This window comes from Haliotis rubra, unplaced genomic scaffold (assembly GCF_003918875.1).
Source record: "Haliotis rubra isolate DU_JTF1 unplaced genomic scaffold, ASM391887v1 Scf178, whole genome shotgun sequence".
Taxonomy (NCBI): domain Eukaryota; kingdom Metazoa; phylum Mollusca; class Gastropoda; order Lepetellida; family Haliotidae; genus Haliotis; species Haliotis rubra.
Genome location: NW_025765758.1, coordinates 378,627 through 396,259, shown reverse-complemented (window position 1 = coordinate 396,259; position 17,633 = coordinate 378,627).

Sequence of the window (17,633 nt, the reverse complement as noted above, 5' to 3'; positions counted from 1 at the left end):
TCTTTACTATGCTTGTGGTTTTGACTCAGAGGTCCATTCATGGGGAGACTCGTGTACAAACCTCAGACGTAAGCAAACCCGACCTTGTCATTTTCAGAAATCCAGTGAAATAACATATATCATTAGTTCTCTAGCGTCTTTAACGCCATCGGTAAGATTCAGAAAAATATATACGAAGAACAGAATCAATTGTACGATGGAAAAGGTGATATCATCTTGCCCCATCGATAGCACCCGGTACGAACACATGCCAAGGCTAAATGCAAATATGCGGAAATATACCTAACTTACGAAATATCAAGTACCAACTTGTCCGATTCCCCATTCTTTTGGTGCAGTGGTAACTCATAATCTGTTGAAGGACTCCGGGGGAGAATACCAAAGGCTACAGTGTTAGGAAGTTTCCACATTCTCCGAACAGTTCTTGGTGGGTTCAACTAGGCAGCAGGGCCTCCTTTCACGAAGCACTAAGGTGATCGTAAGTCACTAAGGTAACCTTAGTGCAATGTTAAAGAATGGGAGTTAAGGTTAACCTTAGTAAAGGTTGCTTCGTGAAAGGAGCCCCAGTCCTATACGTTGTGTATGGTGCGTGTAGAGGGACAACCGCCTTGAGCTGATGATGAGCCTAACCATTCTTTTATTCATTTATATTTATTTATTCTGTAAGTAATGATAATTTCAATCGGTTTGGAGAATGTATATCTTGGTACATAACAGGGATATACACAATCAATGGTCGATTCAGAGTGAATATCTTACTGAAGACGTGTTCTTTGTGCCATTTCACTTGGGTCTTAGATCGAAAGTGACACCCAAAACCGAGTAAAGTAGCATTCTTGCAGCAAACCAGTGTGCATTCATGTTGCTGACAGAAAAAACGACTGGATCTGGAGAGAGCTCAATGGAATCTGCTAAAATGCTATTATACAAAATATATGATATTAAGAAAAGGTTTCCTGGGCGAACTGACCCAATACCATTTCACATTGGTGCCAAAGCCAGCAGGATACAAAGTTATATGGTAGAACCTACGTGGTTGTTCAACTCCAGATCTCATCAACTTGACAGGTGGTTCATATACATATTGACTAATGGGCCGGGTACAATCCTAAGGCTTTACATTTATATTTATCGTTAATATATCAACACAGAGGACATGAAAACCCCATGTACTGAACAAAAGTATCTTGTAATGTGGAGCACGCTTTAAAATTGACTCACCAGTGTGAAAATGTTGATTCCGTTGACTAGTTTCACCTGTACAATATGTTCCCTTGAATTGTCAGGTGAGCTTTTCGTGTATTTAAGACGAAGGCAACTGACGGGGCGGGATGTGCTTACCGTTTCGCAAACATGGTATCGTCATTTTTGACATTGATTAATAAACACAACTTTATGATATTTCATAGTCGGAATCGTAAAATCGACCATGTTTTAGCAGAAATTTCAATATCGTTATGGAAGTGATTTTGTCGCTTTTGTTAACTTAATCTGCCTTTTCCTGTCTGTAAACGTGATGTAAATGGCTGAATCAATATGAGCCTGGAAAATGCAAATAACGAGAGAGTCGTTAACTAGCATTAGCAAAGACAAACAAATTAGTTTTGTAGACTCAACTAGGTTGGCCTCTGGAAACATGTCCCATCGTGCACAGATAATGAGTTGGGGGATGATATTTTTCTGCATAGATCCCTTCTACCGTTTCCGGTGTTCCTGCAATGTCTAACACACACGAGAATAGCCTGTATTTTATATAACGTCTGAATTCTTCATTACTTTCTTATGAAGACGAGGTTCACATTTGAAGTTTTACATTATGGGGTAAATCAGTATTTTATACACCTGAAAAACTAATATATTATACTCTGTTGTGTAGTATTATATCAAGGAATAATTATACATCTGTGAATGTAATTATGTATTATGTGTTACAGATTAAAATATATTATGTAGCAGAGAGGGGTTGGGGGATCGTAGCACAGTCAGGATGCTAAAGTTCATCATCAGTTCAGGTACCCCTGCCCCCCTCTACACGCAGCCCAGACAGCGAATGGGACTTCTCCCAGGATGCGCTGTCTGGTCGAACCCACCAAGAACCTCCCTGAGAATATGAAGACTCGACAACACTGCAACCTTCTGCATTACAACAGCGTCAGAAGGTTTGTTCATTATGCTCAGAAGAGCTATGCCTCCGGATGAGAAACAGGACACTCTCCCGATCTGCGCCAAAAGACCAGGCGGTACCAAACGAACGGCTCCAAAAACTATGGGGAGTCTGACAACAGCGTACTTGGGATGCAAGCGAGACATTTCACAGATCCCCATATTTGCCACGTTTTTTCCTGAATCTTTTAATTCACATTACTCTAAACACGACAGACAATTCTATGAGATAGGATATAAACTTCATTGGTTTTATAAAAACAACAAGATCGGGCTTGTTGGTTGGGATATGTGTCAGGCTGTATATTAGTCTATTCCAAAGAAGCATGGAAATATAATTTTCCCAGACGCCCTCTACATATTCTGGGTCGTACCATGAATGGACCTCGAAAGGAAAGCCACAAGCATGGCGAAGACGTTAATGAATGGAACGAGCAACGACATCATGTCACTGAAGATACTGTGCCTGAGATACTTAAGATACGCCGGGCATCCACTCACATGGTGCGGGACAGTCTCACGAAAGTGATTACACAATCGACATTTCATAGTCTCATATATGCGTAAAATTGGTTCTCAGCAACAAAAGGAAAACCTTTTGTTTCATTTTTCCTGTCAGCCAACTTCATCCAAGCAGGCTGCTGTTCTCTTCAACACACATAACGTTAACTCGATGTAGAGGTTGTTCAGAGAGCCTTACTATGAAAATCTGAGTCTGTGCCGATTTGATATAGCACTTAGCTCTTGCAGTACAGAACCGTCAACATCAGCTTTGACGCTGATATTCTGTCCAACATCCTTGGATTTCCTTAAATGCCTTGAGATGTTCACAAGAGTGAGTGAGTGAGTGAGTTTAGTTTCACGCCACTTTTAGCATTTCTCCAGCAACATCACGGCGGGGGACACCAGAAATGGGTTTCACACATTGTACCCATGTTGAGAATCGAACCCGGTCTTCGGCGTGACGAGTGCACGCTTTAACAACTAGGCTACCCTACCGCCCCTGGTTCACAAGAGACAAATACATATGTGCAAAAGACATTCCACGAGATAACCAATACCTCCTCCCCTATAAAGAAGATGGTTATCATCCCTTAGCTAAGGTTGTTTTGAACAAGAAACCCTGAACTGAGGAGATCCGGGGTGATAAGTTTCCTCTTTATTAAGTAACATCTTTTCGGATTTAGTGACAGACTTAAAAACATAGGACTAAAAGAATCGCAATTCATTAAAGACCAGAGTAAAACAAGGAGTCGCTGAGCGATCAATACATTTCAGTGAACTGATCTTTGCAAACCGATCTCCCTTTCTGGCAGGATGATGGCACAAAGTCTGTAAGATACCCTGTAAAAATGCATTTTGTATTCAGACACGTAACAAGGCGGAAGTTTTGGGGATCAATCAAATTAAGTTTCTTTGGACGAAGTATTGATTGACCTTTGCAGAACCAAGGAGGAACATATCAACGAGATAAGTGAAACCGTGAAGTAATGACGTCAGGACACAAGGGTAACGGTTTCTAGTACCGGTTTCGAATACCTTCAGGGCCTGGCAATTTAGATTTGGGATTTGTAATTACTTTCCTCGGCCAATCAGGTGTGATGAAACACACAAATGGCGACCTTAGTTTATCATGTACATACGTTATTACTGTATACCCCTACCCATGATTCTTCGTTATAGCTGGAATGTTGCTGAGTGCGGCGTAAAACTAAACTCACTCACTCACTCACTCACTTCGAGGTTGTGGTTGCCGGGTATAGACCACAACTGTTTCTCAAACCTTTCACCCGTGAAAGTCCGGGTTAGAAGGAAACTTCAATAACCCATGCTTGTCGTAAGAGGCGACTAACGGGATCGGGTGGTCAGGCTCGCTGGCTTGGTTGACACATGTCAGATCGATGCTAATGCTGTCGATCACTTGGTTGTCTGGTCCAGACTCGAATTTTACATACTGCCGCGGCGTAAAACTAAACTCACTCACACACTTTCAAACCTTTCATGGAATCGATGGTGGATCATTTCTTATCAGTGACATTTGTTGCATTTAGTTGCTTGTAAAACTCTTTTTCATCAGTATGCAACAATATATTTTCTTTCCAAGTATTTTTCTTTTCCCACTTTCTTTTACGTTCAGTCCAAATCTTTAACTTGACCCTCAGGGTATTTTGACTGAGAATTGTTTCTTTGGTTTTGCACATTGCTTTTAATGTTTTTCAAGATTGTTTTTTGATATTAGCTATTGAGGAACGTAATTTTTAGCCAAATTTCAATCAAGGAAACATCCTCTCTTGTTCCAGTTTGAAACCGGTTTTATTTTAATGTTTTTGCTTATAAACAGTTTTGGGGGGGTTCTTTTTCATTTGAAACTATGAAATAACTCAACAAAATATGCAACGGATATGCAATATGCAATATGCGACAGAAATATCGACGTCATATGTTTTTAGACCAAAATTGGTTGTTTCATTTTTTTGGCCGTGAGCGACAAGTGCATCAGGCAGTTACGGAAGGGCAATGCAGACGTTTCGGAACTGCTGCTGCCGAGACTGAGGGTTTACATTAACGTAGTTCAGATTTGCTTCGCGCCACCTTAATGGTTGCTCAGGCGACTCAGGGATTCCAGGAAAAAAAAACATTTACAAACTTCCTCTCAATAACGGAGGGGTCTGGGGACATCCACCTCCACTCCGATGTTTTCTATACACCTTTTATAGATTTTGCGATTGAAGTCAGAGAGAATATGAACAAATACGTATTTGTCAGGACCGTGTTTAACTGCATCGGAAGTACACATATTCTCAAGCAAGTATGACACACAAAGCAATCTTTGCTTACCAAATGAAATATCAGGCTGACAGGAAATCGGATACATATAGAAGTTGGAGGTTACTATATTGGCTCATGACACATCGGCTTCTGGCACAGGACTTCAGGCAAATATTAATTACAAAATTTCCATTACTAACATTAATTTTCACAATTCACTAGTGCAACAAATCAGCATGATGCCATGGCATGACCATCCGATTGATACCACCAGGTAAAGTATTGGTCGAAAAAGTCCTTTGGACAAAAGGAACAACCACCACACTTCCCTCCTCCACCAGCACAGGGTTGCAACCAATGACAGTCAAGTTGCCCAATTCGATAGTCTTTCACAACCAGCAATGTGATGCTGAGGAAAACTTTCTGTGCTGGGTCCATATGGGAGATGTTATTTAAATACGTATATTGAACAGCAAAAGAAACGCAAGTTTCGAAAAAATGAAATCTCATGAAGGTAAGCGTTCATGTTTATGGACCGTTCATGGTAAAGTGACGTAATAATCCAAGATGAGATGATGTCATACAATTTGTCGTCCATACGAACCATTCGCACAAACACACCAACAATGCAGCAAAACCATAATTTTAGCAGGTGCATCGACGGTTCTGGATGAAAAAGCATGCTTTTCACTTTGAGGTACCCTTTATAAAGGTTTGTGTCAAAAAACAGTACAGTATTCACACTAGGAGATGTACACGCCGATGCCTAGACTAACGACTGAGCTGAGAGGAATGGCCATTGGAAAGTTGCACGGAGGTAGCTCTGCAACCGCTGCAGCTAGACAATTGGGCTGTCATCTTACCACCATTACACGACTTGCTCAACGTCATCAGCAAACCGGGGTTGCTGCTGATCGTCCCGTACCGGACGGCAACTAGTGACATCTCATCCAAGATCGGTTCATCCGGGTCACTCATCTAAGGAACCGAACTCAAGCACCAACAGTAACAGCAGCCTTAGTTCATGGGTCAAGGGAGCAGTGTCCAGCGATACGATTAGGCGTCGTCTTCGGGTGCCGAAGGCCATCTGGGGCCAATTTTGACACGCCAACAACACCAGCGACGTTTGCAGCCCTCCCACACCAGGGGTGCCGATGGATTATCTGGCTTAAAACAACATTAACGTTTTCCATGGCCGTTCCCCGTATATGGCTCCCATTGAACATTCTGGGACGAAATTGACGGAGGATTGGTCAGGTAGACAGTCACACTTCAATTGGAATAGAGATTGGTGTTTGAGCGCAACCAATTGCCTCAGGCATTCTTTCAGACTCTAGTTCAATGAGGCCACGTTGACGGCCTGTGTGCAAGCTCAATTGACTGAGACTTTCACTTTTCGCGCAATTCCATTTGAACTGTGATCAATTTGAACTTATTGCAATTCAATGTCAACAGCAACTTTCAGCTGTTAAATTGACAGTGTTGTCTATAGAATAAATGATTGGACATGATTTTGGTTGTCTTCTATTCACAAACTTGACAAAAAGCCAGACTTGCGTTTCTTTTGCTGTTCATTATATTTACATAAGCCATGAATTCAAACATTAACGAGTTGACTGGAAGCATCCCCCGCAAAAACACAAAACTTCTAACCAGCTTCATGTGGAATGTTTATTGATTAACTTCCAAGGCAAAATACAATACACTATTTGATTTCATTTCATCGTCGTCAGACAATGCAGAAGCATTAACTCCATGTAAGCAGACAGTCCATTCCAAAGAAAGGTGAAATACACCACACACAACTTAGAATTTATATCTTTTTCTATAGGTGTATACCATCATATCATCCGCAAACAAATTCAATGATTGCACACATTCATTATGCATTTAAATCTTACAATTCTTTCGACAAGTACTTCTTTCATATTTAACTATACTTTTAACAAATTCTTTCTTTGTTCTTTTTTTCAATCTGCAACTTGCAATCATAGAAAGAACATGACGCATTGTGAAATGTGAAAGCTAATCGATAGAGCTCTCTGCTGCAATTAGCTCTGTAAAAAGGGAAAGATGATTATTGTAAAGTCATGCCTCTTATCATATAGTCCCGTGGAAAGTCTGTTTGCCCCAGGGTGTTCCATCAATGATTTATCCCTATGTATGGTAATTGGCATCCATGGCATCACGTCCAGCATTTACCGCAGCTGTTACATCAGAAACCTGACTGCTAGTGGAGAATGTTGATTGAAGATGTTCAATGATTTGCTTTCACATAGTTCCACATTTTCAAGTATTTGATCTAAATGCATCTATTTATACGTCAAATGTTATTAACACTAAAACACATTGCATGTTCTTCGATCAACTGTCAAGATTTCAATACAGAAGATTGAATGCCCTGACACCAGGAACAGCATGATCTGCATGTTGGTGGAGTTGCTGGTGTCGCTCAGATGGCAGTCCGTCCTTGTTCTTCATAACTTGGATCTAGGTGAGTAACTAAGTAAAAATGACGCTTGACATGCATCGGCATATGACATGTGACAGATTATATAAATATATATCTTAAGCTGGATCTGAAAGATATAACGCGTGTAAAGGATCCTTTGAAAGCCACATTGCCTTTTTCTTCCTGCGACAGGCCCATCACTGCAATTTCATCATTGTTACTTACTAATAAACACGTACTCCAGAACTCGCAATAGGTTTTGTTCCTTTCGTTTGCTTTTATTATATAGAAGATGATGCGCCACGTATATCCCTAAAGCAGCATTTGCGTCTTCTTGTTTACGTCAATGTATCCAACCTTAGATGTCACTACTGTGATAACCTACTTGGTGATTAGTTAATTCCCTAAATGATTAATCAGTAAAACATTTGACGGTTTTGTATCTAAATAGAAGGCTGAAAGAAGATTCCACTGAAAGATTTTGACTACACCATAAGCTCGTAAATATATGAAAACTGATGCTTAAAATTGCTAACATCTGTGTAAAATGTGGGGTATTTATATTTAGGCACGAACAAGGCATGTCAGTGGGCATCGATTGTTTATGCCCAATCTGGTTCGGCATATAGCCACAGATAGATTGGTTATTCTCTGGCGTTCATAATGTACATTACTCTGCTGGAAGGCCTTTGAGATGTTCTTGACATATTTGCATCTGGTTTTGAGGTTAAATTCAATTGCAAGGTCATTGGTAGAAGATATACAAATTCATAACACACTGAAATAAAAACTCTTTCCAAAAGCTCCAAGCATGTCGTCATTGTGTGTTGATGAAAGATGATACACTTGGTAACAATTGGTAGGGTGGGGCATTAAATGCTGCTTTGTATATAAAACACGGGTTTCCCAAACCGGAATGAGTGTCAATAAACCGCTAATGCTTGTATGTATGTACGTGTAAACGGTCAATGATTCTGGGTCAGTTACAGGAGAAGAATATTGACATGAGGACAATAATATTCAACTGCCTTTGGAAATTTAATGGAATGAAGGTCTTGTTAAAGATACACAGCTTTACTGCATTTGGTAGTAGTAGGCATCCACGATGAATACAAACAAGTATTGGTGAATATGAATTGTGAGATATTGATGCTATGGTTCATGATACATGTTTCTTCTTATCAGGTATTCAGGAAAAGATGGTGACGGGAGTGCATCTGTTTATGCTTGTTAAACTTAAAGAACTACCACGTTGGGACACTATGCATTTCAATTGTTTTAAATTCATGATGAACATTCAAATTAAGTTAAGATTGTGACCTTCATATCCAAACTGTTGCAGATCCCCTAACTTTGCCTTGTTTGGAAGAGGCTAGTATTTCCTACATCAACTACGACATCAGCATCTTCACAGAAGAGCATCCGCTGCCATTCCCTGAACACCTCGAGCTGCAGCAAGATCTCAACGTGCTGTTATTATGCAACGTCACTACGACCGTTTCTTTCTTACGTCAGGTGACACAATGAGCGTCATTACAAACCTATTATTACATCTGTGGTTTTACTGTATACTTTGACGTCTACTCGTAAAGTATCTCTTGATTTCTTAGGCAATAACGTTAATGTCTCTGAAACTAACACCAAAACACATCCTTTACTTGATGTCATTAACTATTTGTGTAAAGATGAGACGTGAAGTTTTCATCGAGCCTCAACGAACATGCTCGAAACTGACAAAAGCGCAGTGGCCAATACATTTAATGTTTCATAGTTTGAAATTACCAAACTGATTCTATGGAACAGATACCAACAAACTAAACATTGTGACACCTGAATTATGAATTATCTTATCGTTATAATGGTTAAGGCTGTACACATGTCTCACAATTCATTATTAGAAGAGGTATCCTTGGATATACTCCGAACAGTTTTTCCCAGTAGTGATGAAAAGTAAATGAATGAATCATTGAAATATAAAAAAATACAAATATTCTTCACATAGTCACAAGAAAACAGCGAAAAAAAATACCTATGATTTCTTCATATACATGATCCTTTCTTTTGACAGTATGGACTCTGCGACAAACGCCCCAAGACACCAGTTGACTTCTGCCATCATTCCCGGGTGCTCATTGTTGGGTCACGTGATTATCTTGACCCAATCGTCGATGATAACACCCAAGTAGAAAACCTGGCAGTATTGGAACTTCCAGGAAGACACGTAAGCCTTAATGACACAAAGTCGAGTAATAAAAATAACTGGAATTGACCAAATAATAACAAACGTTTTAAAACAGAGAATTCTGGCACCTTAGATGATTTGGCAACATGTGGGCCTTGTTCAGCTATAAACCCCATCTTTTTGTATTGACGACATCTGTCCTCGTGAGAGGTTAAACCAGCTAACACACAACGTTGTGGGAGGGTTGTAGATTGGTAACATCATGACACAACGTTGTGGGAAGGTTGTAGATTGGTAACATCATGACACAACGTTGTGGGAAGGTTGTAGATTCGTAACATCATCACACAATGTTGTGGGAAGGTTGTATATTGGTAGCATCATGGCGCAACGTTGTGGGAAGGTTGTAGATTGGTAACATCATGGCGCAACGTTTTGGGAAGGTTGTAGATTGGTAGCATCATGACACAACGTTGTGGGAAGGTTGCAGATTGGTAACGTCATGACACAATGTTGTGGGAAGGTTGTAGATTGGTAACGTCATGACACAACGTTGTCACAACTTTACTATTACGTCATTTTATAACGATATGTCACAACGTAAAGACAACGTTGCAAATTTACGTTGTGGAAACGTTATGCTTTAGGCTCCTCGCAACGGTATAACAACGATTCTTATAACTTGCAATTGGTGTCACGTTTTCTGTAAAACCTTTCACTTTAAGATTCTTTCTTCACTATTCAGCTACAGCTTCAGAAAACACGACCAAAACAACATGCAAATTGACCAATAACCATTGAAGTGAATTTCGGCTTTGTTTCTTATGTACTGTTCACTACTTGGCAAACTATTCCACTATTAACATTAAATAGAACGTTAAGACAACGTAAAATACGTTAGCATCAAATAACTTTAACGTTGTGGCAAAGCCATGACAGCGTAAGTGGGAGTCCACAGAATAACGTTTTAACAACGAAAGCATAACGCTGTGACAACGTTGTGACAAAGTGAAATTATTAGGTGGGAAACACCCCTTGTTAACGCACCCTATCCCAAATTGAAATATGAACGAATCAACGGTGAACTAATGTAATTCCCAAGCAAATTTATGAAATAACATTATCTTATATATTTTATTTTTGCACATGTATTAGATATGGTTAGAAATAACCCCTTGTAAACATACATATTCAAAATGAATACCTCTTACCTTCCAACTGGAGCCTTGCTGTACATGATCACTTTGCGTTACTTGTTGGCTACAGTTGTCTATGCCCGTATTGACAAAGTACATGAAGCCATAGGACAATGCCTTCGTCTATGATGCTGTTCAACATTAACCTGGGAAAATGTCTGCCATGAATGCCCAAGGAATGGTCCTACAGTTAGACTGAATACCATTGCTGAAGTTAATTCGGTATTTTATGACATGTGCGATTCTCTGTTTTCGAAAGCAATTACTGGTGGTCTCAGTTGATTTGAATCGTGCAGATCACTAAGTTTGTTTTGTCACCTCACTGTTTTGCGACCTTTAAGATTGCACACGTTTTTCACGGGAAGGTCCGGTTGATCTATAACCAACCATTTGCCAAATCACCAACACTCTGAGGGCTAACAATACTTTTTACTGATTCATTCTTAATGGTTTCAACAAATCTTTTACACAGCAGAAACGGTTCATCAAGCCAAGATTGTGGACACAGATGATTCACCCAAATGGACGCGCTTTCACCGACGTACCTCTCTCCCTCTCGCCAGTAACAAACATCACAGAAGTGTTCCCTAATGTAAAGTTTGGCTTCAATGGTCGACAACTCAAAGTTGTCATGAAGGTAATTGCTGTATATCTGTTCTTTCAGATCTGTTTTGATTTGGTTATTAAAATGCACCTGTAATTGTAAATTTAATCAATGAATGTGTGTGTTAATGGTTTGATGGAATCAAAACTCTTCTATATACGTAGTATTCTATATTCATATACCATATTCGAGTCTGGTCTAGACAAAGCCAAGGGTAACAAGAAGAGCACGCCCATGACCTCAATTCAGTCGTCGTCGATAGCGTCTAACATGTACAGGTACATTCAGAATTAACTGCAGTTACATGCAGCCGAGAAGTCTACTAAGATATATACGACCGTGCCAGATTTCAATCCTTCGCTTCGTTAATATTAGGGTAGTCAGTAAATATTCAGCCTCGATGCGCTCAACAAAAACCAACCCGCGAAGATCCAGGTTAGAATTGGTCTTCAGCAACCCATGCTTTTCTCATAAGAGGCGACTAACGGGATCGGGTGGTCAGGCTCGCTGACTTGGTTGACAAATGTCATCGGATCCCAGTTGCGTAGATCGAAGCTCATGCTGTTGACCACTGGATTGTCTGGTCCAGACTCGATGATTTACAGACCGCCGCCATATAGTTTGAAATAAATAACAAACCAGCCAACCAATTGTAAAAAGAATGCGTGATGTTACAGAAGTACAGCTGGGAATATGGTTCTGTGAGAATTAACAACTACTCGGTGTCTGGTCTGAAATTCTGGATATTGCACAACTTCGCGTTCGGTCTCAATTTCAGGTGAGTCAATATGCTTTACATAACTGAAACATTCCAACATTCAAATGTCGCCAGTGATCAGTAAGATCATTAAAGTAATGTATTCGAGCATTCAAATGTCGCCAATAATCAATAAGATCATTAAAGTACTATATTCCAACATTCAAATGTCGCCAATGATCATTCAGATCATTAAAGTAATATATTCCAACATTCACATGTCGCCAATGATCAATAAATGCACATTTAAACATGAGTCATCAAGAGATGACAAATCCCCCGTCACCCACAAATTTGATATGGGTAATCATAAAGTCCTACAAGAGTCATATAGCCAACTTCATGAGAGTGTATAACCTTTGTCAGGTTATTGAGCTGTTGAAAAAAACCCGAACAGGGACAAGGAACTTTGGGTTTGGATGTCAGGTTGTATTGTGTTAAGATGATCGAGTGGATGTCAAAAAAGGGACCGCCTCCGTGGTGTAGTGGATAGAAGGTCCGCCCGGAGAGCGGAAGGTCGCGGGTTCGATCCCCGACCGCGTCATACCAAAAGACGTTAAAATATGGTACTTGTTGGTCCCTGCCTGGCGTTCGGCTTTAATGGGTACAACAAGGACTGGTCGGCTCGGAGTCAGTATAATGTGTCTGAGTGGGGTATTCATGCTTCACTGCGGCATGGTATCTCAGTGGGCTAGCACTATAAAACCAGCTTAAGTCTGGGCTAGTACAAGCAGCCGCACGTACACATACACACGCATGCACGTCGTCATATGAGCGAAATATTCTCAAGTACGACGTTAAACCCAATTTCACTTCAACTCAAAAAAGGGTAGATGGCTTATGATGTAATCTTTCGCTTGGAACATGGAATCCCATAGTTGCAGGTTATATGAAAATGAATGTGTACACATTTTGTTCTGTTCATTTGGCTACCTTTACTGACGAATAGCCAGCTGGACAATCTTGTGGTCAGACCAATAGGTCTTTAGAGTGCCAGTTTGGAAGGTATGCTGAGGTAGTTTTGTGTTGACATGGTCTATGGATGTCTTCTAATCCTTATTTAGTTCTGTGGGAGATTGACGGAAAGTTATTCTTTTCGTTCATGTCAAAGTTGTCACATGTTGTAGTTACAGATTTGAGATATATCTCTCAATAATTTCTCTAAAGTTCTAGATGGGACACAGGTAAGCTCTGTGGTTAGCATACAGACAGCTCAATACCATCGTCATACGTGGGAATAGCAATGATATAGGCGTTTCTGTACAAGCGTTGTAATACAGAATTATCAATACAGCTACAACGTCATCCCGCCAAGAGAGGATGAGTGGGGAAGGAACATCAACGGATCCTGGACAGGTGTTCTTGGGATGTTACAGAGGCAGGTAGGATGCTGCGACAACATTATATGGTAAACATCATTAAGGACATACCTAGGGAACCGGGAATAATGAACACCTATTCTCGCTCTCTGACACAATGTCAAATAGTGAGAACATAATATATGTCTAACATGGACATGGCATTTATGATTTGACACCGCAAGTTTACGAAATACCATATAAAGATAGAATTTAACATAATAGTCACTATCATATACTTTATCAAATCTATTGTGTAAAATCACACAGCACTGATAGTTATCATATTATTCAAAGATATAATTTTTTCAGGAAGTCGACTTGTCAGTGGATTTGTTGGCCATCCACAGCGATCGCCAGGATTCTGCAGATTTCATCTTGCCACCAGCAAAACAGTCGAAGTTCACGATCCTGTACAAGAAGGAACACTATGTTGACGAGGATAATCTGATGGTCTTTCTACGCCCTGTCCTACCTACAACAGTTATTTTGTTTGGCGTCTCCGTGATTCTTGTTACTGCCTGTCTGTTTATTTTAAGGTTTTCCCCAAGCACCATAATCAGTCACAGCGAACTGCACACAACAATGATTTAACAGAGACTACACAACCAATTTGCATATCTGTGATGACAAGAATCATGTCTTCTCTGTTTGAAGTGTATGGGGCCTCTTTAAAACAAGGTGAACCTTTAGACAAGTGAACAAATTTTGCTTTTGGTACGGGATGGTTTTGTTTCTTTGACTGTCTTTTAGTTGATGACTTAAACGTATATGTGAAATTCATCCTACATTAGAACGAGCATGTATACTTCAATATTGTACTTCGCATGGCGTTACAACTGTAACTGGCTGTAACCATCTTATTTTGTTGTACATTTTAGGATCGCCATACGTTTCTTCTCAAATCTCAGAACGTGTTCTGTTGGCAACATGGTGGATATTTGCTACCATTATCTCGTCTGTGTATTGTGGAAGCATCATGGCTACCCTTGCTGTCAGAACAGAAACAAGACCCTTTAATAACATGGCGGAACTGGCCGCCAGAGAAGACTACACAATAGGATATGATGCATCAAGTGCTACACACCATCATATGGACGTAAGTGTGGTTTTCCAACGTACATCAAAGACACACTTAGATCCAGTCTTCAGCTAATTTCTCTCCAGCGTGTGCTCTCTGTTTTTGTTTGGACATTTAGACATCCGCACAATCCATGTTCATGTACATGAAAGTTTCAATTGAGATGGCCTAAATATACAAGCAATTTTACAAAGAGGTTTATTGAATAGTTTGGTGCTAGAAGTTTCAACAGTGCCACATATACGGCCAGAATTTTCACCAATTAGCTTGTTTGAAGACCAATTCATTCCTTTTTTGTACTGTAGTCTAAAGCCCCATAACATATAATAATGAAAGATACATTGTTCGGTCTACTAATACATTAGCAATGATCTTTAATTCAAGCAAGAACAGACTTTCTTTAACTTCAGTTTTTGTAACAATCGGTTTGTGGGGCAAAATCGAAACGGGATCCAGAGAATATGGCCAAGGTGAATGTTTACTGATGATTTGATATCGTTCAAATATAGGCAAATAACTGATCCCTTTCCATTTAATTTCTCAAATGAACAGGCAAGAAAAGTGAGTGAGTGAGTTAAAATTTATCGTCACATCGGCAATATTTCAGCCATATCGTGACGAGAACAATTAATTTTATACATAGTAACTAAGGGCAAATTGTAAAAACCGGTCAACGAAGGACAGTAAAATAACTAGATTATCACAGATTCGAATTTAAAACTAGTAATTAAATCTAAAACAGTTTAACTATAGATGACAATACAAGGTAAAAACAGGCTATATACTGCCAACAACTGAAGGTATATCACCATACTAGGGACCATGGGGACTTACAGTACATTTGCTTCCTGCATGGACCCTAGCTGGATTTACACCATCCCCTCAGCCGTTAGCGGTTTAGACATATTTAGCCTTGTATTAAAAACACACATATTCTACGATTAAAAAGGTTGGATTGATTTAAATTGACCTTGAATGTTTTGGGATTTACTTACCCTCTCAGGAGGACAATCATTTTACAATACTTCAACCCCCTTTGAGGGTACAGCCACTAACAATCTAAGATACTAATCTAAACTACCAATTATAAAATATTTATCTATTTACAAATCATTTAACCAATCTAATTCTTTTAAAAAATGCAATAATTAAATGAGAACGTATATTATTAAAAGATTCTTCATAGTTCGTGATTTAAAATAGTTATCCCTTGTGATGGAATATTCAGGCAAGAAAAGTGGCGTGGTCATTATATTTAGGTCTATCCATAAAATTCCATAAACATACATCATATGACAAGAGAGAGGACGTTCCTTTAACACTTATCAGTTGTCTTGTCTCTCCAGGGCTTGATCATATTTCACTCGGCACTTGAAAAATTCTTTTTCGTCGAAGATATCTTAGAGCATCAACGAAAAACAAAGCTTGCAAAGCGAGAACCGATTGAGTGATATATAATACATGTATGAATAAGATTTATAAAATAGGATGTTGTGCCACATCATTGAGATGTAATTGTTGAAATCACAAAAAGGAAGCAACAGCACAAAGGCAAATACAGGACGTAACGTGATAGAGGTACTTGCGTGATCCGTACATTACGCATATTACAACAGTATTTCAAAGAAACCCCAAGTGATATGTTGCCGGGCAACAAACACTTTTATGCAAATTGCAAAAGTTATGGGAGCTGGCAGCAGGTCTGAACATTTATATCCATTATTCGTGTTTACATTTTCGACACGTGTCCATGCTTGTACTTCTTGCAACATGTGCAGTCATTGTGTGTTGATATATGTATATTCTCAACAGTTGGATATATACATATTCTCAACAATTGGTGAATCAGAAAAAATTAAGAGCCCGGGTTCGTGTCCATAACAACAAATAAAATGTCCTGAAACCCGATGTATCCCACTGAGTGAACATCTAGATGTCTGTGCGAAAGGAAACGCACAATATTTCCTTTTTATCAAGTTTAAAATTCAGACAAAGTAAAACGAATTTTAAAAGAACACTACTTCATAGATAAGTTCAAACCAATGCTAAACCATTGCAAGCTGTGGCCTTGTCGCTCTAGAATGTTGTCCCTATTGTGACGTCACAATATATATGTAATGACGTCATACTGTAACTGCTACAATCTCCCCTGAAGAGTAAAGAACGAAACATGTTGGAGAAAAAGGCATTCTGTTTTTATGTATCTATGTGATATATATAATCTTACCGAGAGGGAGATTCATGCAACAAAGAGAAGCAGTTTCTGTTACCTCGAAACGTGTCGGAAGCTATATAACCCCTGATAGAATTGTCCGACACTCACACTAGTTTTAGTTCTAAGAAGGTGGCAAAGAGTGGATGGCATGTTTCAACATGTTATATGGAACTTCCCTATTTTCAGAAGTCTCACCAGTTGGACATCGTTGCAGTCAGAAAACGAGTTCTGGACGTATCAATATCAGATCCTGATGTACTTAGCAGCAACCTCACCAAACATTTTAACAAAATCGAAAATGGCAAATATGCGTTCTTGACACATACTGACGTGAGCGAATATTTGATTCGGATAAAGTGCAGATGGGAAGCCATTGACTCAAGTTTAGGAACTACCTATGACGCAGTTTATGTTCCAAAATCGTCTCCCTTCAAACATGATTTACAAAACAGGTACGTTCAATGCACATTGTGATCGTTATATATGAAAGTCCTGGTGCAGTATTTCCCTCTCACACCACACAAAGTCATGAGGCGGACCCTCATACTGAAAGTACATTTATCATATACTTGACCAAAGTGAAAGATCTCATTCTGAGATAAATATATCTCAATATAATTCTCAAAGGCAGAATTATTTCAGACAAATATAAAAATGCACAACCTGATACGTTTTAACTCCTTTAAAAAAACTTTAACCTGATTGTGTTTATTGATATGATTTTCTTTTAAATCCTCTATATCTCCTCTAGGATGAACTTACTCATAGACAGTGGCATCATACAGAAAACCGTTCGAAAATGGTTGCAGTCGATTCCTGAAGACAAATGCCCCATTGAGGAAGTCCATAAACCAGT